We start from the raw sequence: 26,206 nt of genomic DNA, 5'->3' as shown, positions 1-26,206 counted from the left end.
GTAAACTTAAAGATAGAACAATGGAAATTATTAAGGCTGAGGAACAGAAAGAAAAAAGGTTAAAGAAAAGTGAATACAGCCTCAGGGACCAGTGTGGGACACCATCAAGCAGACCAACATATGCATCATGGGAGTCCCATGATGAGAAGAGAGAGAGGGAAAGGAGCAGAGAGAATACTTGAGGAAATAACAGCTGAAAACTTCCCAAATTTGATGAAAGATATGAATATAAACATCCAAGAAGCTCAAATTAATCAAACATTTAAAAGCCAAAACAAAGAGAAATTCTTGAAAGCAGAAAGAGAGAAGCAAATAATTACATACAAAGGATCCTCAATAAAATTATGAGTATATTTCTCATCAGAAACTTTTGAGGCCAGAGGACAGTAGGCCAAGAAGGAAAATCTGTCAACCAAGACTCCTACATCCACCAAAAATGTTCTTCGAAAGTGAGGAAGAAATTAAGATATTCTCAGATACACAAAAGTTGAGGAGTTGATGACCACTAGATCTGCTCTGCAAAAAATGCTCCAGGGAGTCCTGCAGGATGAAATGAAAGGACACTAGACAGTAACTCAAAACCACATGGAGAAAGATCTCAATAAAGGTGAATGCATGAGCAATTATAAAAGATAGTGTTATTGTAACAATGGTTTATAACTGTGCTTTTTGTTTCTACATGATTTAAGAGACTAATACATGTAAAGAAAAAATTTATTGTTGTAAAAGCTAGTATTACAGTAACTTTGGTTTGTAATTTCTTTTTTTATTAATTAATTTATTTATTTTTGGCTGTGTTGGGTCTTTGTTGCTGAGCACAGGCTTTCTCTAGTTGTGGCAAGTGGCAGCTACTCTTCATTGCAGGCTCAGTAGCTGTGGCTCACAGGCTCAGTAGTTGTGGCTCGCAGGCTCTAGAGAGCAGACTCAGTAGTTGTGGTGCATGGGTTTTGTTGCTCTGTGGCATGTGGGATCTTCCTGGACCAGGGATTGAACCCGTGTGCCCTGCACTGTCAGGTAGATTCTTAACCACTGTGCCACCAGGGAAGTCCATGGTTTGTAATTTCAAACCTTGTTTTCTACATAATTTAGGAGACTCGTGCATTTTAAAGAACTATTAGTTTGTGTTCAGGGGCACACAGTGTATAAAGATAAAACCTTGTGATATCAGCAACTGAAGAGGTGGGAACAGAGCTGTAAAGGAGCTGTTTTGAATGGTATTAAAGTTAATCTTCCATAAACTCAAATTAGAGTGTTATAACTCTAGGATGGTAAATCCTAAAGAGTTAAGCACAAAGAAAACAGCTATAGAATATACACAAAAGGAAATGAGAAAGGAACTTAAACATTTCACTGCAAAAAAATAAGTAAACACAAAAGAAAACAGTAATGCAGAAAATGAGAAACAAAAAGGCTATATGGCATATATAAAACAAATAGCACACTGACAGAAGTAAGTCCTTCCTTATCAGTAACTAATTTAAATGTAAGTGGATTAAACTATCCAATCAAATGACAGCCTTGGCAGAATGGATAAAAACACATGACCCTAGTTGCTGCCTACAAGAGATTCACTTGAGATCCAAAGACACAAACAGGGTGAAAGTGAAATAAATGATGGCAAAGACATTCCATGCAAATAGCAACCAAAAGAGGGCAGGAGTGGTGATACTAATATCAGGCAAAATAGACTAAATCAAAAAGGGTTAAAAGAGACAAAAGGAACATTATATGTTAATAAAGTGCTCAATACAGCAAGAAGATATAAGAGTTAAAAACATTTACACACCTCCCTATGATCCAGCAATTCTACTCCTGGGTATACATCTGAAAAAAACAAAAACTCTAATTCAAAAAGATACATGCACCCCAATATTCATAGCAGCATTATTTACAATAGCCAAGACGTGGAATCAACCTCAGTATCCATCAACAGATGAATGGGTAAAGAAGATGTGGTACATATACATAATGGAATACGACTAGGCCATTAAAAAAAAAAAGAATGAAATGTTGTCATTTGTAGCAACATGGATGGACTTACGTTAAATGAAATAAGTCTGACAGAGAAAGACAAATACTGTATGATATCACCTATATGTGGAATCTAAAAAATACAACAAGCTAGGGAATCTAACAGAAAGGAAACAGACTCATAGATATAGTAAACAAATTAGTGGTTACCAGTGGGGAGAGGGAAGTGGGGAGGGGCAGTATAGGGGTCGGGGACTAAGAGGTACAGACTATTATATATAAAATAAGCTAAAAGGATGTATTTTACAACACAGGGAATATAGCCAGTATTTATAGTAGTAACTATAAATGGAGTATAACCTTTAAAAATTGTGAATCACTATGTTGTTCACCTGTAGCTTATGTAATATTGTACATCAACTATACTTAAATTAAAAATGAAAAAAAATTACACACCTAATGACAGACCATCAAAATAGATGAGGCAAAAACTGACAGAATTGAAGACAGAAATAGTTCTACAACAATAGGTAGAAATTTCAGTACCCCACTTAAAATAATAGAACAACCAGACAGAAAATAAGTGAGGAAATAGAGGACTTCACACAAAACCCAACTAAACCTGACAGATATATACAGAGCGCTCTACCCAAAAACAGCAGCATACACATTCTTCTCAAATACACATGGGATGGTTTCCAAGATATACTATATGTTACATGACAAATTAAGCCTCAAGAGATTTAAAAAGATAGATATCATACAAAGTTTCTTATCTGACCATGGCAGGATAGTTAGAAATCAATACAAAAGTAAAACTGGAAAATTCACCAAATTGTATAAATTAAACAATACACTTTTAAACAACAAATGAATCAAAAAAGAAATTACAAGAGAAATTAGAAAATTATTCAAGACACATGAAAATGAAAACACAACATAACAAAGCTTATAGGATACAGCAAAAAGGGTGCTAAGGGGAAAATTTAAGCCATGAATGCTTACATTAAAAAAAAAAAACAAGGGCTTCCCTGGTGGCGCAGTGGTTGAGAGTCCGCCTGCCGATGCAGGGGACACGGGTTCGTGCCCCGGTTCGGGAAGATCCCACATGCTGTGGAGCAGCTGGGCCCGTGAGCCATGGCCGCTGAGCCTGGCGTCCGGAGCCTGTGCTCCACAAGGGGAGAGGCCACAACAGTGAGAGGCCCACATACAGCCAAAAAAAAAAAAAAAAAAAAACAAGAAATACCCCAAATCAACAACCCAACTTTACAACTTAAGGAACTAGAAAAAAAGGAACAAACTAAACCCAAGGCTTGCAGAAGGAAGGAAATAATAAAGATTACAGCAGAAATAATGAAATACAGAATAGGCAAACAAGAAAAGAAATAAATGAAACCAAAGGTTGGTTCTCGAAAAAGATCAACAAAATTGGCAAATCTTTAGCTAGATGGACTAATAAAAAAAGAGAGGAGACTCATAATATTAAAATCAGAAATGAAACTGGAGATATCACTATCAATTCTACAGAAATAAAAAGAATTCTATGGGAGTACTCTGAACAACAGTACACGAAAAAAAAATTGGATAACCTAGATAAAAAGGACAAGCTCCCAGAAACACAAAACCTACCAAGACTAAATGATGAAGAAATAGAAAATCTGAGCAGATCTATAACTAGTGAGGAGATTGAATCAGTAATCAAAATTTCCCAACAAAGAAAAGTCCTGGACCTGACAGTTGGTGAATTTTACCAAACATTTAAAGAAGAACTAATACCAGTCTTTCTCAAATTTTTCAAAAATTTGAAGAGGGAAAGCTTCCCAACTCATTCCATTAGGCCAGCATAACTTTGATATGAAAGCCAGACAAAGACACCACCAGGAAAGAAAACTGCAGACCAATATCCCTTATGAACACTGATGGAAAAATCATCCACAAAATACTAGCAAATAGAATTCAGCAGCATAATCAAAAGATTAAACATCATGACCAAGTGAGATTTATTTCTGGACTGCAAGGATGATTCAATATAATGAATATCAGTGTAATATGCCCCATCAACAAAATAAAGGAAAAGAACAACATAGTCATCTCAATTGATGCAGATAAAACATTTGAAAAAATTCAACACACTTTCATGGTAAAAACACTCAACAAAATAGGAATACAAGGAAATTACCTCAACATATAAGAAGCATATGTTAAAAACCCACGGGAAACATTATACTCAACAGTGAAAGACTGAGAGCTTTTCCTCTAAGATCAGGAGCAAGGCAAGGGCGCCTGTTTTCACCACTTGTATTCAACATAGTACTGGACATTGCAGCCAGAACAATTAGGAAAGAAACAGTAATCAAAGTAATCAAAATTAATATTATTAAAATGTTAATACTACCCTAAACAATCTATAGGTTCAACACAATCCCTATCAAAATCTCAATAATGTTTTTTGCAAAAATAGTGAAACCAATCCTAAAATTCATACGGAGTTAAAGGAACCCCAAGGCCCAAACAGACAAAACAATCTTGGGGAAAAAAAACTGGAGGATTCACACTTCCTGATTTCAAAACCTACTACAAAGCTACAGTAAACAAGACATTGTGATACTGATATAAAGGCAGACATATAGACCAATGGAAAAGAATACAGAGCCTATAAATAAACCCTTACATACATGGCCAAATTATTTGTGACATGGGTGCCAAAATCATTCAATGGGGAAAAGACAATCTTTTCAGCAAATGGTGCTGTGAAAACTAGATATCCACATGCAAAAGAATGAAGTAGGACCTTTACCTCACACCATATACAAAAGTTATCTCAAAATGGATCAAGGACCTAAAGGTAAGACCTCCAACAATAAAACCTTTAGAAGATAACAAAATTTGAAGGACAAATGCTTCACAGCATTGCACTGGGCAATGCTTTCTTAGGTATGACACCAAAGACACAGGTAACAACAACAACAACAAAAATTGAGAAACTGGACCTCATGAACATTTTTAAATTTTGTGCATCAGAAGATACTATCCACTAAGTAAGCAGGCAACCCACAGAACAGAAGAAAATATTTGCAAATCATATGTCTGATAAGGGGTTAATATCCAGAATATACAGAGAAATCTTAAAACTCAACAACAACAAAAAAATACAACCCAACTGAAAATTGGACAAAGAACTTGAATAGACATTTCTTCAAAGAAGACACACAAAGGACCAAAAAGCACATGAAAAGATGCTTAACATTGCTAATCATTAGGGAAATGTAAATCAAAACCACGAGATACCCCTTCACATCTATTAAGATAGCAACTATCAAAAAACAAAAAAACAGAACAGAAAATAAGAAGTGTTGATGCAGATATGGAGAAATTGGAACCCTTCTGCACTGTTGGTGGGATTGTAAAATGCTGCAGCCACTGTGGAAAACAATATGGCTGTTCCTCAAAAAATTAAAACTAGAATTACCACATGATCCAGCAATTCCACCTCTGGGTATGTATCCAAAAAAATTTGAAAGAAGGGTCTCAGAGAGATTTCTATAAACCTATGTTCATAGCAGCACTATTCACAATAGCTAAAATGTGGAAGCAACCCAAGTATCCATCCACCAATAAATAGATAAGCAAAATGTGATATATGCATACTATGGAATATCATTTAACCTTAAAAAGGAAGGAGATTCTGCAGTATGCTACAACATGGGTAAAACTTAAGGGCATTATGCTAAGTCAAATAAGCCAGTGACAAAAAGACAAATACTGTATGATTCCACTTGTATGAAGTACTTAGAGTAGCCAAAACCATAAACACAGACATTGCGATGGTGGTTGTCAGGGACTGGGGGGAGAGGAGAAGGGGGAGTTAGTGTTTAATAGGTATAGAATTTCAATTTACATGATGAAAAGAGGGACTTCCCTGGTGGTCTGGGGGTAAGACTCCGAGCTCCCCATGTAGGGGGCCCAGGTTCAATCCCTGGTCAGGGGAACTAGATCCCGCATGCATGCCACAACTAAGACCCAGCGCAGCCTAAATAAATATTTTTTAAGAAATGAAAAGAGTTCTGGGGATGGGTGGTGGTGATGGTTGCACAACATGAATTTATTTAATACCACTGAACTGTACACTTAAAAATGATTAAGATGGTAAATTTTATATTATGTGTATTTTACACAATAAAAAAGAAAGAAAATAGGTACGTGGTATATGACGGAATGCTATTTCACAATAAAAAGAAATGAAGTACTAATACATGGTTCAGCATGAATGAATCTTGAAAACATGCTCAGTAAAGGAACCACAAAAGACCACATATTGCATGATGCCATTTGTATGTAATGTCCAGAACAGGCATATCTATAGAGAGAGAAAGTAGGTTAATGGTTTCCAGAGGCAGGGACGTTTCAGGGGGGAATAGGAGGTGATTGCTAATGGCATGGGGCTTCTTTTTGAAGTGATCAAAATATCCTAAAATTGGTTGTGGTGATGGTTGCACAACCCTGTGAATAAACTAAAACCCATTAAGTTATACAGTTTAAATGGGTGGATAATATGATATGTCACTTACACCTCAATAAAGCTGTTATTTAAAAATTTTTGAAAAATTGGACTTCTTCAAAATTTAACATTTCTGCTCTTGAAAAAAGACACCGTTAAGAGAGCAAAAAGATAATCCATAAACAATATGATCTTTGCAAGTATATATCTGAGAAAGGGCTTGTATACAGAAGACATAAAGAACTCTAAGAACAAACAAGCAAAAAAAGAAAGCAAATAATCACAAAAATGGGGAAAGATTTGGACATACTTTACCAAAGAACACATAGAGGTGGCACACAAGTACACAAAAAGATACTCAACATCATTAGCCACTAGGGAAGTCCGAATTAAAAACATGAGATACCAGTACATACCTATTAGAATGACTAAAATGCCTAACATCAAAACAACTAAACAAACAAACAAAAAACAGCTAAACATACTGAGTGTTGGTGAGAATGTGGAGGAACTAGACCTCTCACTTGCTGCTGGTAGAAACTGAAAGGGCTGTAGCCATTTTGGAAAAGTCTGTCAGTTTCTTCCAGAGTTAAATATATTTACCCTACAGAAAAGAAAATATATATCTATACAAAGACTTGAACAAGAATGCTGGTAGCAGCTCTATTTGTAATAACCAAAAACTAGAAAATGTCCAACAACAGATGAATGAATAAACAAATTGTGGTTTATCCACTCCATGCAATACTACTCAACAATAAAGAAGAGAATGGATGAATGATACATACAAATATATGTGTGAATCTCAAAAATCATTATTCCAAATGAAATAAGCCAGACCAAAAAATAGTGTCTACTGTGTGATTCCATTTACATAAAACTCTAGAAATCAAAGGCTAGTCTATAATGACAGAAAGCAGGTTCTTCCTGCTGGCTTGGGGATGAAAAGAGAGGCAGGAAAAAAGGACTACAAAGAGACACATGGAAACTTCTAGGTTTTGTGGCTATTTTAACACTTAGATCCAGCCATGCCTGAAACAAGTGTTACTGCTAAACATTTGAGTTAATGTGAGTGAATAAGATCATTGTTACTTAAGCAAATTTAGGGTGGATTTTCTGTTTACATGGAACTAAAATTTTCACCAAATTATAAATTAGAACAAGACCTGAGCCGGGGTGGTAGATGGAGGCAAAACGGTTTCTACATGTCTAAGTAGTATCATAATTTTATACATAAATACTTGTACATGCAGCACTTCTAAAGAAGAAGAAGATGGAAGAGAAAGAGGAGGAGAAGACATGGATTTTCCTTAATTATATATATATATTTTTTATAAATTTATTTATTTTATTTATTTAGGCTGCGTCGGGTCTTTGTTGCTGCGCGTGGGCTTTCTCTAGTTGCGGTGAGCGGGGGCTACTCTTTGTTGTGGTGCACAGGCTTCTCATTGCGGTGGCTTCTCTTGTTGCGGAGCTCGGGCTCTAGAGCTCAGGCTCAGTAGTTGTGGCATGTGGGCTCAGTAGTTGTGGCGCACGGGCTTAGTTGCTCCACGGCATGTGGGATCTTCCTGGGCCAGGGCTCGAACCCGTGTTCCCCACATGGGCAGGCAGATTCTTAACCACTGCGCCACCAGAGAAGCCCTCATTTTATATTCTTAAGAACTGACTGCCACCCTCATTAGACGACTCACGACATAATCAAATCACATATTCAAGTGTATATTTGATTTGTACCCCCTTCTGCCATGAAACTGATCCCGAAAAGCACCAGGTCTCATTTTCATCTAATATCAAGATAAACTCATGCTATGAAATTCATATTCTTGCATTCTTTATCTATGTTTAACAGGGGAGAAAATTCTGTTTTAAATAGGATGTGTGCAGGACACATTTTGCCTCTCAACTGCAAAAACAAGGAGCTTTAAAGTAAATCAGACACTGTAAAGTACTTTTACAATGCCTTGGAAAGAGCCCAAGACTCTTAAATAAGTTCTCCCTGGTAAACAGTGCTGCCACCCTCTACATGAACAATAAGCCTATTCCCTTGATAACTCCAAGAAATATCCACTGAAATGCATTTCAGTCTGATAAGAAAGAGAGTGGATATATGTTCAGATCTTGGAATTTTTAACTCATTGTGGGAAAGTTCTTTTTTCAGAAGTGTTGCTCCGGACTTTCTCTTTCCCGGTGCTTTATAACTTCTCCTCCACTCCAAACAGGCTGGGTGGCTTGTCTGCTTGACCCCTCAGGCTGCATACACACTCTAAGCTTCATCCCCTGTGAGGACACTGTGCTCTTAGTATACAGTTGCTTATGGAATATTTCACACATCCGTTGTTTCCTTCTTCAAAAACATTTAATAATTCTGCCTTGCCTACAGAATTAAAGTCCAAACACATCCACCTGATTTTCAAAAGCTTCTATATCTGACCTTGACTCATTGTAATCAATATAAACAAACGCTAAACACTTGGAGTTCAAGTACTTTTCATTTATTTCATTTCCTCCAATTAAATTAAAATTGATTTGACTCCCCATGTGTGTGTAACAAGAAGTACAATTTCACCCTATTAGGAGTCCCCCTTATCCTCTTCTGGATCATCCATGAACTCCCAGCTCTTACACAGTCCCAAGAGACCCCTTGGACATCCATTACCAACTGGGCAAGAGCCCCTGGGTCTGTCAAACCATTGCTGCTGGGGTTACCATAATCTCCGCCATCCAGGACTGCCTTCAAATCTGTCCTGCTTCTGTCCCAAAGCAAAGGCTGGCTTGCCCTATTTCCTGGCACAGGCTGGCAGGGATTTCTGAAGGTAAATGCTGCCCCTGTATGCCTTCATTTCCTCAAAGCCACACCTGATTCAAAGAGTTTCTTATTATATTTACCAAGTCGTAACCTAAGCATCCAGTCCTCCTAGTTACAAGAATGGCCATTCCCCTCTGAGCCTAGCTGCCCCAGAGACAGTTTAGGGTCCACCTATTAGGGACCCCTAATCACTAGAGGTCCATTCCAGGGTGAAGAGCCACCACTGCTGTTGAGTCACCCTCATTTACAGCTCCCAAACCACCAAATTCATTCCACTCCCTTCTCACACTGAGTTGTTTGATTGCCTCTAAAGGTGGGGTGTAAAGGAGACAGATCCCAGAAACATAAAGTGTCCATTCACCCTCTTGGGAGATTACTTGCCAATGATGTGTCACAGAGAAAGAAGAAAGACTCTTAGGTGCTTCTCCTTTCCAATATTGTACACAAAGTCCTAGCCAGTGCAACAAGGCAAGAAAAAGAAACAAAAGGCATCCAAATTTGAAAAGAAAAAATAAAACTGTCTTTACTCACAGAGGTCATAACTGTCTATGAACAAAGTCTCAATCTACCAAGAAAAAAAGAAAACTAATAAGTGAGTTAGCAAAGTCATAAGATACAAGGTCAATTTTTTAAAAGCAACTGTATTTCTATAAACTAGCAGCAAACAATCAGAAATTGAAATTTATAATATAGTAATATTTGTAGCAGCACCAGAAAACATGAAATATTTTAGGGATAAGTCTAACAAAATATGTGTGCTTAAAAATACAAAATACTGATGAGAGAAATCAAAGAAGACCTAAATAAATGGAGACATATGTTCATAGATTGGAAGGCTCAATATTGGTAGATTGTCAGTTCTCCCCAAATTAATTTATAGATTTAACTCAATCTCAATGAAATTGACCAATTGGATTCTACAATTTATATGGAAAAAGCAAAAGACCTAGAGTAGGCAATACATTTTTTATAAAGTAGAACAAAGTTGAAGGACTCATACCACCTAATTTCAACACTTACTATAATTCTACAGTATTTAAAACAGTGTGGTATTTGTTTGTTATAGATCACTTGAATGCAACAAAAAGCCAGAAATAGACCCACACATGTATAGTCAAAAAACTGTTTTGTTTTGTTTTGTTTTGTTTTTAACAAGGGTGACAATATACCTAAATGGAGAAAAGATAGTGCTTTCAGCAGGTAGTGCTGGGACAATGGAACATTCATAGGTAAAACAGTGAACCTCAATCCACATATAAAAATTAACTCAAAATAAATCATAAACCTAAATGTACAACTTAAAATTATAAAATTTCTAGAAGGAAATAGAGGGAAAAATATTTGTGAGCTTTTGTCAGGCAAAGATTTCTTACATGGGAAACAAAAACTCAAACTATAAAAATTTGATAAATTGGACATCATCAAAATTTAAAATGTATCTTCTTCAAAAGACACATTAAGAAATAGAAATGCAAGCCACAGACTAGGAGAAAATATGTGCAGTATAAATATCTGACAAAAGACCTGTATCCAGAATATACAAAAGAATACTCTCAACTCAGTAATAAGAAGAAAACAAATGATCTAATTTAAAAGGATATAAGAGATGAGAACAGACACATAAAAAAGAATGATACATGGATGGCAAATAAGCGCATGAAAAATCCTCAACATCATTAGCCATCAGAGAAATACAAATTATATCACAATAAGATACCACTACACACCTATTAGAAGGCTAAAATTTTTAAAACACCATAGCAACTGTTCAAGTGGATTTGACACAATCAGAGCTATTATTCATTAGTGGCAGGAATATACAGTGGTACAAGCATGTTCAAGAATAGTCTGGCAGTTTCTTAAAATGTTAAGCATATATACTGACCATACAATCCATACAATTCCACACGGTATTTATCCAAGAGAGACAAAAGTGTGTATCCACATAATGATCATGTTTATAACAGGTCTCTTCATCACAGCCAAATCTGCAAATTACCCCAAGGTCTATCAACTGATAAAAGGATAAACAAATTGTGGTATAGCTAAACAATGGATTACTAACTACTCAGCAGTTAAATAAAAAGAACAACTGACATATGCAACAACACGGATGAATCTCAAAACCATTACGCCGAGCAAAGCAGCCAGACGTAAAAGAGTAAATTTAATATGATTCTGCACATATAAGTTGGAGTGGACAAACTTTCCCTTATTCCTCCCGCAAAGCAACCAAAACCCTGGACATAACATACAAGACAAACAGAAGAAGACTCTGAAAGGTGGAAAGAAAAAGGCAAACCGGCTAAAGACCTGAGGACCCAAGAAACAACATGGTGGTGAGTTCCCTGGGTTTTCTTTTTGCCTCATATACCCCAGACTTCAAGTTGAAGAGGCTAACAGCACAGAAGTGTCAACAGGCACAGACAAAACAACAACAACACCTGCTCTCTCCAGCCAAAGGCCAAGAAAGGAGCAGCCTAGCAAGACAGACAACCTTCAGACAATGAGCACAGTGCTCCGGTGAAACAACACAAAAACAAACAAACAGAAGACATGGCCCACCACAACACCACAAGTGAAGGTCATGTGGGCAGTCTCCACTCCTCTCTCTCAAGGCTCTGCCAACACCCTACTGCTGGAGGCCGTAGCTCTCATCCCTACCAGCTGGGAACAAGCCCTCTACCCACAGCGTCAGTGGAGACAGCACAGAGAGCCTGGACTCCCACCCACCCTTGCAGTAGCAAGGCACCCCTCTCCCACTGGAGTGACATCAGAGGAGCCCTACTGGGGATTCAGGACTTTCATAGCTGCCCAGCTGTAACAAAGCCAACTTCCCCACTGCAGGGTCAGCTGGATCCACGTGGGGAGCCAGAACTCTCACCCCCAATCAGCAGCAATGATTCCATGCTCAGTCAACAGAGGCAGGATGGGGAATGTGGACTTATACCCCACCGGGCACTAAGCAGGGGGTGCTCTAATTTCTCCTCCCAGACAGAACAGTATAAAAGAAAGCTAGCTGAAACTGAAGGTTTAAATAAAATCCAGTCTCATAATATAACATGAAAGTGCCCAGGTTTCAACTGAAAATCATTCATCATATCAAGAAGTAGGAAGATCTCAAACTGAATGTTGGTTCACAAATTGGCCCCCATACAGAGGTCAAGGAGAGACTGAAGAAAGAGGCAGGGTACGCCAGACTGACAGGTGACAGGTTTAATAAGCAAGAGAACTTGCAGTCGCGGCTTGTCTTGGGATGCTGGAAAGATAGTACATCTCTGCATCCAGCAGCCTGAATATTAAAAATTTATGTCACGGCCTTAACGGGTCCAGTTGCGTATTCAGCCTAGACGGTCTCAACAACAGCACTCTCAGGCTTCCCTGGTGGCGCAGTGGTTAAGAATCCGCCTGCCAATGCAGGGGACACGGGTTCGAGCCCTGGTCCGGGAAGATCCCACGTGCCACAGAGCAACTAAGCCCGTGCGCCACAACTACTGGGCCTGAGCTCTAGAGCCCGCGAGCCACAACTACTGAGCCTGCACACCACAACTACTGAAGCCTGCGTGCCTAGATCCCCTGCTCCGCAATGGGAGAGGCCACCAGAATGAGAGGCTCACACACCACAACAAAGAGTGGCCCCCCTCACTGCAACTAGAGAAAGCCCGTGTGCAGCAACAGGGACCCAACACAACCAAAAATAGGTAAATAAAACAAATAAATTGATTAAAATAAAAACAGTGCTCTCTCAAGGCTGTGACCTTGACAACAGCTCCCATGGTGGGAATGGTGGTCAGAGCATACATTCCACGGATGGGGGCGGGGGGAGGGGGGAGGAGCCTCCAAGTGCCCTGGCCCAACTTGGGGTCAACCAGCGGTCGCATCCTCCCAAGTTCCTCCTACTGCCCTGAGTAAGTAAAGACAATCAGTAGATGCCAACATCAAGGTGACAGAGATATTAGAATTCTCTGACCAAGATTTTAAAACAGTCATGATACAGATCTTTCAATGAGTAATTACAAACATGCTTGAAACAAATGAAAAAAATATAAAGCCTCAGATAATAAGTAAAACATGCAGCAAAGACATAGAAAATATAAAGAGAAATTTTGAACCAAAAAATACAATAACAAAACAAAATTAAAAAGTTTCAACCACAGAATGAGGGACAGAGGAAAGAATCAGTGACAGGAAAACAGAAAAATACAAATTACTCAGTCTGAACAACAGAGAAAATAGATTTTAAAAAATACAATGAACAGAGTCTCAGGGACCTGTGCCTATGTGATGAGATAAAGTAAACGAAGACAAAGAAAACATTTTGAAAGCAGCATTAAAACCAGAGAAAAAGAATACCTTACTGACAGGGGGAAACACAAGAAATCAATAAAATTAAAATCGGAAAAACAATAAAGAAAATCAATGAAGCAAAGAGCTGGTTCTTTGAAAAGATCAGTAAAATTAACAAACTTCCAGCAAGACTGACAAAGAAAGACAGAAAACAAAGATTAGCAGTACAGTAGTCTCCTCTTATCCATGGTTTTGCTTTCCACAGTTTCTGTTGCCCATGGTCAACTGAGGTCTGAAAATATTAAACAAGAAATTTGTTTAATATTTTAAACAAACAAGAAATTTCCTAGTTCAGATGGTTTCACTAGAAAATTCTCCCAAATAATTAATGAAGAATTAACATCAGGGCTTCCGTGGTGGTGCAGTGGTTGAGAGTCCGCCTGCCGATGCAGGGGATGCGGGTTTGTGCCCCAGTCTGGGAAGATCCCACATGCTGCAGAGTGGCTGGGCCCGTGAGCCATGGCCTCTGAGCCTGCGCGTCCGGAGCCTGTGCTCCACAACGGGAGGGGCCACAACAGTGAGAGGCCCACGTACCGCAAAAAAAAAAAAAAAGAAAAAAAGAATTAACATCAATTCTACACAATGTCTTCTAGAAAACAGAAGAGGTGGGAATACTCCCCAATTCATTCTATGGAACTATTATTACTCTGATACCAAAATCAAACAAAGACAGAACCAAAAAAAAAAAAAGTCTATTTCTATATTCAAATCTGTCTCTTCAAATCTTTTGTCCATTTTTAAACTGCTTTATTTGTCTTTTTATTGTTAAATTGTAAGAGTTCTTTATATAGTCTTGATACTGGACCATTATCAGGTACGTGATTTGCAAATATTTTGTCCCAGGTTGTCTTTTCACTTTCTGGATAATGTCTTTTGATACACAAAAGTTTTTAATTTTGATAAAGTCCAATTCATCTATTTTTTCTTGTTGCTTGTGCTTTTGATGTCATATCTAAGAAACCATTGCCTATTCTAAGATCATATAGCTTTACCCCTATATTTCCTTCTACAAGTTGTATAATTTTAGGTCTCTTGCTTCAATCTTTGGTCCATTTTGAGTTAATTTTTGTATATGGTGTGAGGTAAGGATTCAACTTCATTCCTTTGCATGTAGATAACCTCTTGTCCCAGCACCATTTGTTGAAAAGACTATTCTTTCCTCATTGAATGGTCTTGGCACTCTTGTCAAAAAGTCATTTGGTGGGCTTCCCTGGTGGCGCAGTGGTTAAGAGTCTGCCTGCCAATGCAGGGGACACGGGTTCGAGCCCTGGTCTGGGAGGATCCCACGTGCCGCGGAGCAACTAGGCCTGTGAGCCACAACTACTGAGCCTGCGTGTCTGGAGCCTGTGTTCCACAACAGGAGAAGCCGCGATAGTGAGAGGCCCGCGCACCGTGATGGGGGGTGGCCCCAGCTTGCCGCAACTAGAGAAGGCCCCCATGTAGAAACGAAGACCCAACGTGGCCAAAAATAAATAAATAGATAAATATTTTTTAAAAATAGTCAATTGGCAATAGATGTAGGGGTTTATTTCTGGCCTTTTAATTCTACTCCATTGATCTATAGGTCTATCCTCATGCCAGTACCAGACTATAGTCTTGTACAGTAGGCCCTCTGTATCCTTGGGTTTCACACCCACGGATTCCATCAACCACAGAACGAAAATATTAAAAGAAAAAAATTCCAGCAAGTTCCAAAAAGCAAAACTTGAATTTGCCATGTGCTAGCAGCTATTTACCTAGCATTTACTTTGTATTTATAACTATTTACATAACATTTACATTATATTAGTATTATAAGTAATCTAGATAGAGATCATTTAAAATATATGGGAGGATTTCATAGGTTATACACAAACACTATGTCATTTTATATAAGCGACTTGAGCATCTGCAGATTTTGGAATCCGAGGGAAGTCCTGGAAGTAATCCCCCACGGATACTGAGAGACAACTGAACTCAGGAAATGTAATTCCTCCAACTTCGTTATTGTTCTTCAAGATTGTTTCAGCTATTTGGAACCTTGCTTTTCTATATGCATATTAGAAGTGCATCATTAAAAAATATAAATCTTTCCAAAAGTAAGGTACAAATGTACTGTCAGTCCACCTTGAATTCCTATTATTTTTAAAGTGGACAAAGCGATGTCCAGTATTACCCAAACATAGGCTTGAAAAGTACTCATGCAAGGAGATTTGCTGTCTTGTTTTGCTTCTTATGATGAGTGGTGGTGAACAAGTATCTGTTATCGCCTGTGTCCAATTTATTATGTAATTTTGAGTGTCTTACCTATCACATAATAAACAATGTTAAGTGAAATACATTTTTCAAAGGAACACAGAGATTGCAAGGGATGTAATAAAGGAGAGTTAAATTCTGGTTCTTGGCTTGACATCTGGTTTAGAATCAGACTTGAGATCTTGTCTCAACAGAGGGAGAGAGAATTCCAGGGGAAGTAGCAGGAAGTGGCAGGGTGAGGGGGGAAGCAGAGGCAGCCCAGGGTAATCTCATGAACTCCATAGATGCATGAATGTCCCTGGGCCAAGTGGGCACCATGCAGAGTGCCTCAGCCCTCTTGTTGCTGCACCGCAGAGAAAGCTGCCTTCCTGGTGAGTCTGTGGGTTCACTGCCCAGGGCAGGGGTTACGACGAGAGTGGATGTGGATGCTTCCAGCCACAATCCATCTCCCACTCAGGCAAGGAGGCAGGGTGGAGGCCCCGCCTCTGTGCCTTCCCTGTGGCCCACGAGAGAGCCAAACCCTGTCGTGCTGGGGCTTTTAAACCAGTAAATGATTTCCGGAGGAGCACCAGAGAGAGAGCTCCAACAGTGGCCAGGTAAGTACAAAGGCTTCGGTCCCGTTCCCCCGCCTTCCTCCACACTCCCCCGGCCCCAACACACACAGCAGGAGCTGGCCTTCGAGAGGGCGTATCTGTGAGACAACCAGGGCCCTCCTCCAGGACGAGATAGGGTCCCTGCTTAAGCCCTCGGGGAGGAGCATGGAAGGGATAAGATTTCAACTAAGAGTGAAGCTTTACAGTGAATTGACCTTTTACATTCTTCTTTCTCCAAATAAGTAAAACGGGTTAGATTTTAACAACTAAACGTAACTAGAAATAATAAACTCATCCCAAGAATTCATTAAACAGCAAGTCAGGGAGAATTTAAGAGAGCATCATCGAAGCCATACTTGGAGAGAAACACCAAACTATTCTGCGTTTGTATCCCAGGGAAATGAGACTGGTCAGTTACCTGGTCACTATAGGCTCGGGCCACGGGGTTCGGTGCAGACGCTCTGCCGCAACCCACAAGGATACACCAGGTCCGAGGGACACAGGTGTGCTCCTGATCCCATCACTCGGCTCAGCACGCTACAAGTACTCCTACCCCTTGCAATGACTCTGCAGGTAGTCTCTATTATCCACATTTTGTAGAAGAGGAAAAAGACGTTCTGAGCGGTTGGGTGACAGTGGTCTCCCTGGGCTGCGACCCACCTGTCCGCCTGGGCCCTGCCCACCACGGCAGCAGCTTGCCCTGACTCTCCTCAGAGCCCCTCACAAGCCCTCCGCACCGCCTCGGGCTGGTCCCTCCTCTGGGCCCCCTTTGCCCGGCTTCCCAGATGGGCTTCTCTGCTCCCAGCCTCTCCCGGAACGTCTCTCCCCACGGTTCCCCCCATCTTTAGGCTCTCCAGTCCCCAATAACCCAAGACCCTGACGCCAGCTCGTCTGACACGATCGTGGAGGGGGGCAGAGGAAACACTTCTCCGGGAGCCCCCGAACCAAGAAAACAGGCTGGAGCGCGGCCCCAGGGAGGAAGCGGGGCGGGTCGGCCGGAGAGGATGTTGACCCCAACGGGTCAGACGCGAGGAGGGGCCCTCTGGGCAGAGGGAAGTGAGAACGGGGACTGCCTGGAAGAGATTGTTCATGCTTTCAAGCCGGGCCAAGCGAGATGAGTAATGCCAGAGGCTGGCGGCCCGGAGGCTCCCCTCGAGGAGCGGGGCCGTGCACCCCACTGGGTCTGGGGGTGGAGGGGCGGGCAAGCCACGCAGTGATCCAGCGCAGGGCACCGCTGGGGACAGCCTTCGGGTTCTCCTGAGTGGCGTGAGTGGCACCGGATGCGGGGCCCACTTGGGAGGCTCCCTTTCTCTGGCCCTTAGACGTCTCAGCCCTTAGTAATGAACCCCCGAGTGAGGCGTGGCGCCGGCCGCTGGGGGTCGAGGATGGGGGATGCTCCTGTCCGGGGATGCGTGGATCGTGGCCTCTGGCTTTGAAGGTCCTTGGGTGGCTGTCTGTCTCTGCAGGGGTGCACCTCTCAGGTCTCTGGGGCAGTATTTTTGGAGACAGTGACACTTCTCTGGAGGAGGATTGGAGAGAACCCACGTTTCCATGTCCCTGCAGGGCTCTCCTCCCTCCTGGGAAACTCTGCGGAAGCCACAACCTTTCTGAACCTGCCGTTAGACCTCAGGTCAGTAGCGCCCATCTTGACACAGGGCATCATCCTTATGCCTGTACAGCAGTCTCAAGGAACCTGGGCAGAGTTGCTCAATATTAGGAATAAAAGGATCTCTCTGGAGGTCAAGGGTGGGAAGTCAGGCCCCTTCCGGGCTGAGCAGAACCCTAACCAAAGCCCGAGGCTTTGCCTCAGCTATCAATATGGAGCTGATAGGAGGGGGAAAAATAGTTTTGTTAATAATGATTTTTCAGGTTTAGCACCTAGTGATCAAGAACAATTATTTCAAACAGGAAGTTCTCAAAAGCAGGACACTGCTCACAACACTTATCTGTAAACCCGTCCCTGATGACAAAATTGATAAGAGACCTCCTTTGCTTGGCCTTGAGCTGTTGTTGCTGTCCGCAACATGTCTGAACTCTGGATCTTTTGCCCGTAAACTCAACACATCCAGCCCCAGGTTTCCAGGGGGAGGTGGGAAACTTGCTTCTATCACTAGGAATTGCTGCCAGTCTTCCTAAGTCTGCTCCAGTCTGAGCGGGGTTTTCCTGTTTCACCATTGCTCCATTTTGCATTTCAATGGCAAGCTCCTTGCCTTCTGTTCTAACTTCCCTCCTTTATACCCCGGATGACATGACTAAATCCACTCCCACCAGCTGGCGGGGGCTCAGGAACTCTGCACTGAGAGGGTTACAGCCCTCCCTCCTCTGCTGCCCCTGCGGGGTTCCAGTGACCATGCGGGGTCCGGCCCAGGTCCCCTGGCTGCACAGCCCCGGCGCCCTTCACCTCCCCGCTCCAGCAGCCCCATCTGGCTCACTAGCAGCACCCTGACCCATATCCTATAGCATCTTGGAAGTCCCTTCTGATTCCCCTAGCATTCTGGCTTCTCCTTCGTGGTTTTTTTATTCTTTTCTTTTTTGCTTTTTTTCTTCCCCCAAGCCTAACAGCTCTCTCCAGACCTCATTTCCTCCATACCCATCTGCAGTAAACCTTCCAGCCAAAATCTGACCAACACTCCCTGGCCGTCTTGTCTGTCTTCCCCACGGCTTCCAAAAGCCCAGCTTTGAAAGCATCCTCCTGTCGCATTTCTCTGTGTCTACACTGGAGCTCTGTGCACGCAGCCCTGAAGATGGAACCCAGTCTGTGGAACCCCATCCCATCCGGGCCTTCAGCAGTGCATGGAGGCTCTCTGCCTGGAGCTGCTCTTCTCAAATCCAGGGCTCCACCCTTCGCCGCACCCCTACCATCCTCTCAGGTCTCAAGTCCACCCTGATTTTACAAAAAAAACAGAAGTCACCTCCCCGAGTTTCCTCACCCTCTCATCCCCACCTCCCCCAACCTGGACTCAGAAATACCTTCTCCACCCCGACCCACCTTCCCCACTTGGCCATCTCTTCCTGCAAGGCCTCAGGTAAACATCAGCTCTTCCCTGGGGCCTCTGCATCCATAGGAAGTGCTCAGTACAGGTCAGCTATTATTATTTTTAATCCATGCCCCTTCACACAGCGTCCATCACTCTGCTTTCTGCCATGACAACACTTTATTGCACTGACCACACATTAACAATTCTTTATCTACATGCCTTTCCCACATATAAAACCACAAGCTCCTTGAGAACAGGGAATGTAGCTTTGTTCATCTTTGGAAACAGTCGGGGTGCCTGGCATTTAATAGAAATTCAATTTAAATTTATTTAAATTATTTAAATGAAATTTATTTATTTAAATTTATTCAAATTTATGCAATGACGTAAATACATAAATAACTGACTTCTCGGGTAGCTCTGATGTCAGTAGTTTCATCTATTTCCTAGCCATGATCAGAATCACCTCAAAAGATTTAGAAATTATAAACGCCCTGACTGCAGGCCAAACCAATTTGGTTAGAATCTCTTAGGGGGAGATCAAGCCTCAGTCTTCCTTCTGAAAGACTGATTGTACAGTGCAGCTCGCTTTGGTAATCACTGGCTTGTGGAAGGCGGTGGACTCAGAAGGTTTAGAAGGTATGAATTCTCATACGTTGTACTACAGGAAATGCCTGACTGTAATCTAGTAAGAAACAAGCAAACAAGAAATTGATTCGTGCGGTGTTAAACAAGGACGAAGTTGGGGTGAGATCAGTGGGAATGCCCAGTGGGCGGGGGCATGGCTCCGTGCCAGCTCACGTCCGTCAGCTTCGCAACCCTGGCGGTCCAGGTACTCCCTGTTCATTGCCCTGGTGCCGTCAGCCAGCATCGTGTTTCCCCAGTGCTCTCACAGCTGTGCTTCTCAGTCGACCACTGACAGGACTTTGGAGACAAGCGAGATAACCACGGCGAGCTGTAAGGGGCAGGCTGGGTGGGGAGGCAAAGAGCAGGGCAGATGTGGCCACTAGGCAAAAACGAGCCAGACCTGTCCAGTGGCTCTTCTGAAATGACTCCGTGTTTGCTCCTGAACGTGACATGTTGTAAGTCCTGAACGGTCCCTAAGAAGTCAGTGTGGATAAGGGATCTAGGATCGGACACTCCAAGCGGGGTGTGTCGGCCTTGTCTGGGGATTTGTTAGAGACGCAGTCTCGGCCCTCCTCAGTCAGAGTTTGCATTTTATTGACCGAGAGGCAAGCGCACTCACGTTTGAGAAGCTCTGCTCTAGACCAGACCGGATGCAGACGAGGCGCCCTGGCCTGTGACTCTGCATTGCTAACAAGCTCTGAGGCAAGGCACGTGCTGCTGCTGCTGCCCTGGGCTCCCCACATTCGGTACTTCCCTCTGACAAGCAGAGGAATGGGCCGTCCTATCTTCAGCCTGCCTTCCCCCGGGGTATGTGTTAGGAATCCCTGGGTTCCAAGTGAGAAGAAAAGCAACACCAAGGGGCTTAAACAGTAAACGACTTGCATCTGCTCACGTAACTGAAGAGTTCACAGGTCTGGCTCACTCTCTCCCGGGAGCCTGGACACTCAGGCTCAGTGCTGTCACCTGGAACGTGGGTTCCCTGGTGGCCCTGCTCTATCCCCATGGCGATGGCTTCACCTGCACTCCACCGGGTGTCTCCCTCCGCATCATGAGCAGGATCCCTGAGGTTGAGAACGGTAGCAGCTAGCTGAGATTCCTTCCTGCCATCCGTTACATTTCACACACACAGTATGGCAGTCAGTTTTATCCACTTCAGTCTGAAGTGCTGTGCTGAACTCCCTTCTGTGGAGCTGATTCTAGGAAAGCCTGGACTTTTCTACCCCAGGAGACGTGGGCGCCGCCCCCTCCCCATGGCAGCATCCACAGGCCCCCTGACCTCTAGTTCTGTAGTCAGGTCTGGCCAAGGAGAGGTACTATCCGAAAGTCGGGAGAGCAACGGGATTTTTTCCCGGTATCTATTTTCTGGCCCCATCCCGCTGGGCTCTAACTGACCTAGCTTCATGCCTCTTCCCCAAGCCAGAGCCGCTGGCTGGCAGGACCCCTAAGGCTACCATTACCCTGGGCTCCAGTAACTGCCTCTCCCTCTTCCCAGGCACAGCTGATGGATGACGCTCTGAGCTACTGCCCGACTTAGGAAGCTGCCAGCGTCTCTGCGGAGTCCCCTATATAAACGCTCTGTTTGGTCCTTGATCTTTCTCCATTCAGCATTTGAATTATGCCATCTGTCTCCTGAGGGACCCCGACTGACACAGACGCAACTTAATTGTGCGGAAGGATATAAAACCTCCATATACGGAGACTCTTTTTAAGCTTCGTTTACAAATGTACAGGCGTCAATAACCAAGAAGTCTAGGGCCAGTGATTTGAAATGCAGAAGATACACAATAAATGTTAAATGTTTAAAACCAACTGGGATGAGATGACTTTCGAAGAAAAAAGTGCTTTCTACCCCGGTTCATTAATTTTTCACTTTATAAAAATAATCACACTTTCAGGTCAGAATAAGGTGCATATACAGAAAATGGGGGAAGGTGGGCTGTACGTACACTGAAGAAGAGCACGTCTTGCGCCGCCTCCTTTGAGGTGGTAACAGTGTTAACCCTTGTTCCTACCGGAACGTTCATCCTGAGGAAGACAGGAAAGTTTCATGGACTGTGACGGCTGTAGTTCACGGTGACGGCAACGGAACTCCGAGGACAGAGCCCAGGCCCTCAAGCCAGCACGGCAGCTGAGCGCTCCGCGGGGATTCTGCGGGCAGCGCCTCGGGCGGGGGCGGCGGCGGCGGCATCCGGAGCCCATCGCGCCGTAGTTCGTGTGCGGGACGCTGGGGGGCGCCAGGAGGCCCCCGGCACCGCGGGGCGCTCGGGCTGCGGGGCGCGCGGGCTCCGGGCCCCGCCGCGGGTGCAGGGGCTCGGCGGCTGGACGGTCCCCGGGCAGCGGCGCGGCGAAGAAGGCGGGGTCGAGCTCCACGCCGTCCAGCGGGGACGTGTCGGGCGTGGGCAGCGGGTAGCCGTCGAGCGGGGGCGCGCCCAGAGCCTGGCAGGGACGGGGGGATCGGTCCCGTCGCCCGGCCGGTCCTGCAGGGCCCAGCGCAGCGCCGCCTCCTCCAGGAAGGCCGCCCCTCCGCCCGCGCCCGCCTAGCAGCGGAACGAGTCGCTCCCGGACCCTCAGAGCGCGGGCCTCCCTCGAGCCGGCGGGAGGCAGGCAAAGCGGCGCTCCGCACACGCCATCATCCGAGTGAAGACCGTGTGGAGGTTAATATTAACCATTTTGCCTGACCAGGAACACCAGGACTCCGCCAGCCGTGTGTGCTGCGGCCGATTTCACCCACCGCGACCGAATCGGCTTCACGGGACGCGGGCTCAGTACGGAGATACTAGGGTCCTGGAAGGGCCAACGAAGCCCCCCGGCAGGCCAACCCCTGCCCCAGAAAGGCGGGCAACTTAGGGACGGTGACCAGGAGCGAGGACCGCCGGCGGGGTTTTCTATCCACCGCTGGGCTGCCAGCACCCCTGGGTTCCGATACGGAAAGAACCGGTCCTGTTAAAGGTTGCACCTGGGACGCGCACGGTTTCTACCTCTTTCGTCTCGGGTGAGATGTGCTCTCCCACCGACCGGGTCCGCTCTATTTTAAGTGCAGGTCCTCTCCGTTCATGTTCACAAACTCAGTCTTTGCATGAGTGTGAGAGAGCCTTAGGACTGTAATTGTACATGAAAGGATTAGCCAACATACAAACTTACATGGGACTGGAGACGGGACAAGTGGGCCTGACCCCGCAGAAGAGCGGAGAAGACCATCAACCAGGTAAACAGAGGCTCAGCTTCTAGGAGCACAGGAACACCATACATAAATAAATCTGAAAAGGCAAGCTGCAGACTAGTAGGGAAATGTGATCCCACTTGGTGGAGGGGAGAGGAAACCCTGCGAGTCTTTATGATTGTGTATGCAGAGAAAACGAGTGCAAGGGAAAACAGGACTGGGAAGCGGTTACTAGTTTTCCCTTGATGTTCTGCTTAAATTTTTTTATGAAACAAAGAGGAAATTAAAACTTTTAATGACGCTGTTTACGCAGAAGACAAATGATTTTGCATTGGTAAGATGAAAATAAAGCCTGGCCATTTTATTCCTTCTTTAAAAAAGAAAAGAAAAGCCAACTCTCCCTCAACTTCGGAAGACTGAAAGCAGAATGAGCTTGAACCCCTCACAACTAGAGGCCACGTCTCCTGGCTTTTCAAACACCAACTTCAGCATCGAAAACAGACCTCAAGACAGAAGCCTGTATCACTTGAAATTTAAAGCTTTGCACGTTTTTCTGAAAGGTACTGTTGAATGCATTTCCAGCTTTGTTAATGATCGGCAGTCTTATCTAAGTCTCTAAATTTCTTCCCTGAAAAAAATAAAGAAGGAATCAGCTCCCTGTTTGAAAACTTGGAATAAAAGCGTTCGAGTTTTCTTTTGTACAGAACCTTGCCTGATTAGAGGACACCTTTAAAACCTTTCCCAAGACCGCAAAATTTTGTATTCTTTCTCATGTACACCTGGAGATGGTGAACAGTTTGATCTTGGGCCTAATTTCATCTCGCGCCTCCAAGACGATTCTGCACCTGCCAGTTGTTTCCCTACGTGTAAAATTCGCGGCACAAGCGAGTTCTCAGAGGTAGAGCCACGGACCCAAGCGGTGGTCAACGCACGCGGATTTCTCCGAGCCCGGCCTTCTCCCCGCAGAAGCCCCCTCCCCTCGCTCCCTCCTGCGTTCCCGGCGCCTCCCCGGGCGGCCGGCGCAGCTCCGTGCCCTGCGGGCCCGGGTCCCCGCGCCAGCAGCCCGCGCTCCGCCTTAGCCACACCTCGAAGATGCCGGATGGAGACTCGCCCTCAGCTCGGCCCGAGGCCCCAGGACCGCGTCCCGCCGCCCGCCGCCGCCTCGCCCCTCACCTTCACGTCCCCGAGGAGGCTCAGCCTGGTGGTCACGGCGGGCAGCGCGCTCCGGGGCTGGCTCTGCTCGTCCCTGGCGTACCCCGCTTCCGGGCTGCTCATGGCGCTCCAGCCCTGCCCGGCGCCCCGGGACCCTCCACCGGACACGCCGCCTCCCCCCCGACCGACGGGACGGGGTGGGGAGGGAGATGCCCCGCGGGCCGCTCGCTCCCCGCGGCCGGACCCCGTCCCTCGGCCCCAGCCCGCGGCGAAGCCAGCGCCCCCGCCGGCTCAGTGACACCGCGGATGCCCCCGGGCCTGAGGGCCTTTATCGCACAGACGTGGCCCTTCGAGAAGCCCTGCTCCCGCCGCCGGCTGCACCCGCGAGGCCGAGAACCCGGGCGCCGGGCGCCGCGCCGCGCGGCCACAGCTCACTAGGGCGCGGCGCAAGGTTACGGGTTTACTTTCTCCCCGCCAGAAGGTCACAGGCCGAGACTCAAATGCCCTCCCCGCCTCGGAGGAGAGTCAGTCCCGGACGTCACGTTTGGAACTTCTGAGGTCCCCGCGCGGCAGGCCCTCTCCTGAACTATACAAAAGGGAAACCCTTCGAGCCCGATTCGCCCCGGGCCGCGCACACCGGCGCTGGGCGGGCACCGGGGCGCAAAGTCACGGGCGCGAAACGCCTCGAAGCGAGCGCACGACGTCGCGGTCTTTCTGTCCCGGTCACCAGGGTGGCCGTGCTCTCCTCCACCCGCACCAAACCTAAGAGCTTTTACCTTCTAAGTTGCCAGTCACTGCAGAGTCTGGTTGACATCCTCCCCTGAATTAGTAGCAGCCGGAGCGCGGTTCCCGGCGAGGGGAGCGCGGCGCCCTGGGCTTCCAGCGCCTTCTGGGACCAGAGACGCCCGCGCGGGAGGGACTCGTCGCCGCCTCCCGGGACCTGGACCCGCGCGCGGCGGAGGGTGGAGGTGGGCGTGGAAACCGACAGCCGAGTTCAGCGTTTGCCCCTTGACACGATCTTATTTTTTCTTTGTGTAAAGGTTTAGGGACACTACTTCTCTTTCCTAATGGGTGTAAGAGGAGACCGAGCCTAAAAATCACAACCACGGTGGGACGCAGTCCGGATTGTCTGGGATTGATTGAAATGCCGTGAAGCTGATGCTGTTCCTTGTAATAACACGTGCATCACTCTTCCATCTGCTCCCTTCACCCGCCACACCCAGAAAATTTATCCCAAAATATCCACCTCCGCCGGAGAGAGGGGAGCTCCTGGGAAAGATGGGGGCACCGGTATCCTCACATTTCACAGTGGGGAGTCAAGGCTTCCAGCCTTTGCGATGAAACAAGAAAAAGGGTGTGTTATCCCAGTACTGTAGAAGGCAGCGGTAATCAATAGAAGAAATGGACATAAGGCTGTAACTATCATTACGTTCGAAGGAACGCAGGACGTACTTGGCTATTATAGCAGGAAGTCAGTGTCTAATACTGATAAATATGGAATTAGCCTCTCAGGCATGTTAATTAATGAACCGCCAGAGGAACAGTTATTAGTGTAGGTAAAGCCCAGTTCGCGCAAAAGAGGGGCAGGGGGATTGACTAACACGTGGAAGGGGGGCTGGGGAGGGACGGGATCTTCCTACAGCTCTTAGTTTATATTACAAGCCCCTCTGGAACGTTGCTTTGCTCTTGTTGTTGTGTTCTTTTTTTTTCTTTTTGTAAGCATGCACATCATTTTAAATTTTTAAATTATTTTAAACGAATAAATAAAACCATACACTTCCCATACCCACAGTCCTTTTACTGAAACAACGAACTTGATTTTCTATTTTATTTCTCCCT

General features: G+C 44.9%; 1 long non-coding RNA gene across 3 annotated transcripts in view; it reads right to left on the bottom strand.

Moving 5' to 3' along the window:
- LOC308630142 overlaps positions 1–25,354 on the bottom strand; it is a 67,736-nt gene extending 42,382 nt beyond the window's left edge. For all 3 annotated transcript variants that reach the window (XR_014017768.1, XR_014017769.1, XR_014017770.1), the window contains exon 1: positions 25,144–25,354. This is a non-coding gene — a long non-coding RNA (uncharacterized lncRNA). The remainder of the gene's footprint in view (positions 1–25,143) is intronic.
- Between the last annotated feature and the right edge of the window lie 852 nt (positions 25,355–26,206).

The sequence above is a fragment of the Mesoplodon bidens genome (genome assembly GCF_964165515.1).
Source record: "Mesoplodon bidens genome assembly, chromosome: 16".
In the NCBI taxonomy this organism is placed as follows: Eukaryota; Metazoa; Chordata; class Mammalia; order Artiodactyla; family Ziphiidae; genus Mesoplodon; species Mesoplodon bidens.
This window is presented reverse-complemented; position numbering and strand designations above follow the sequence as displayed.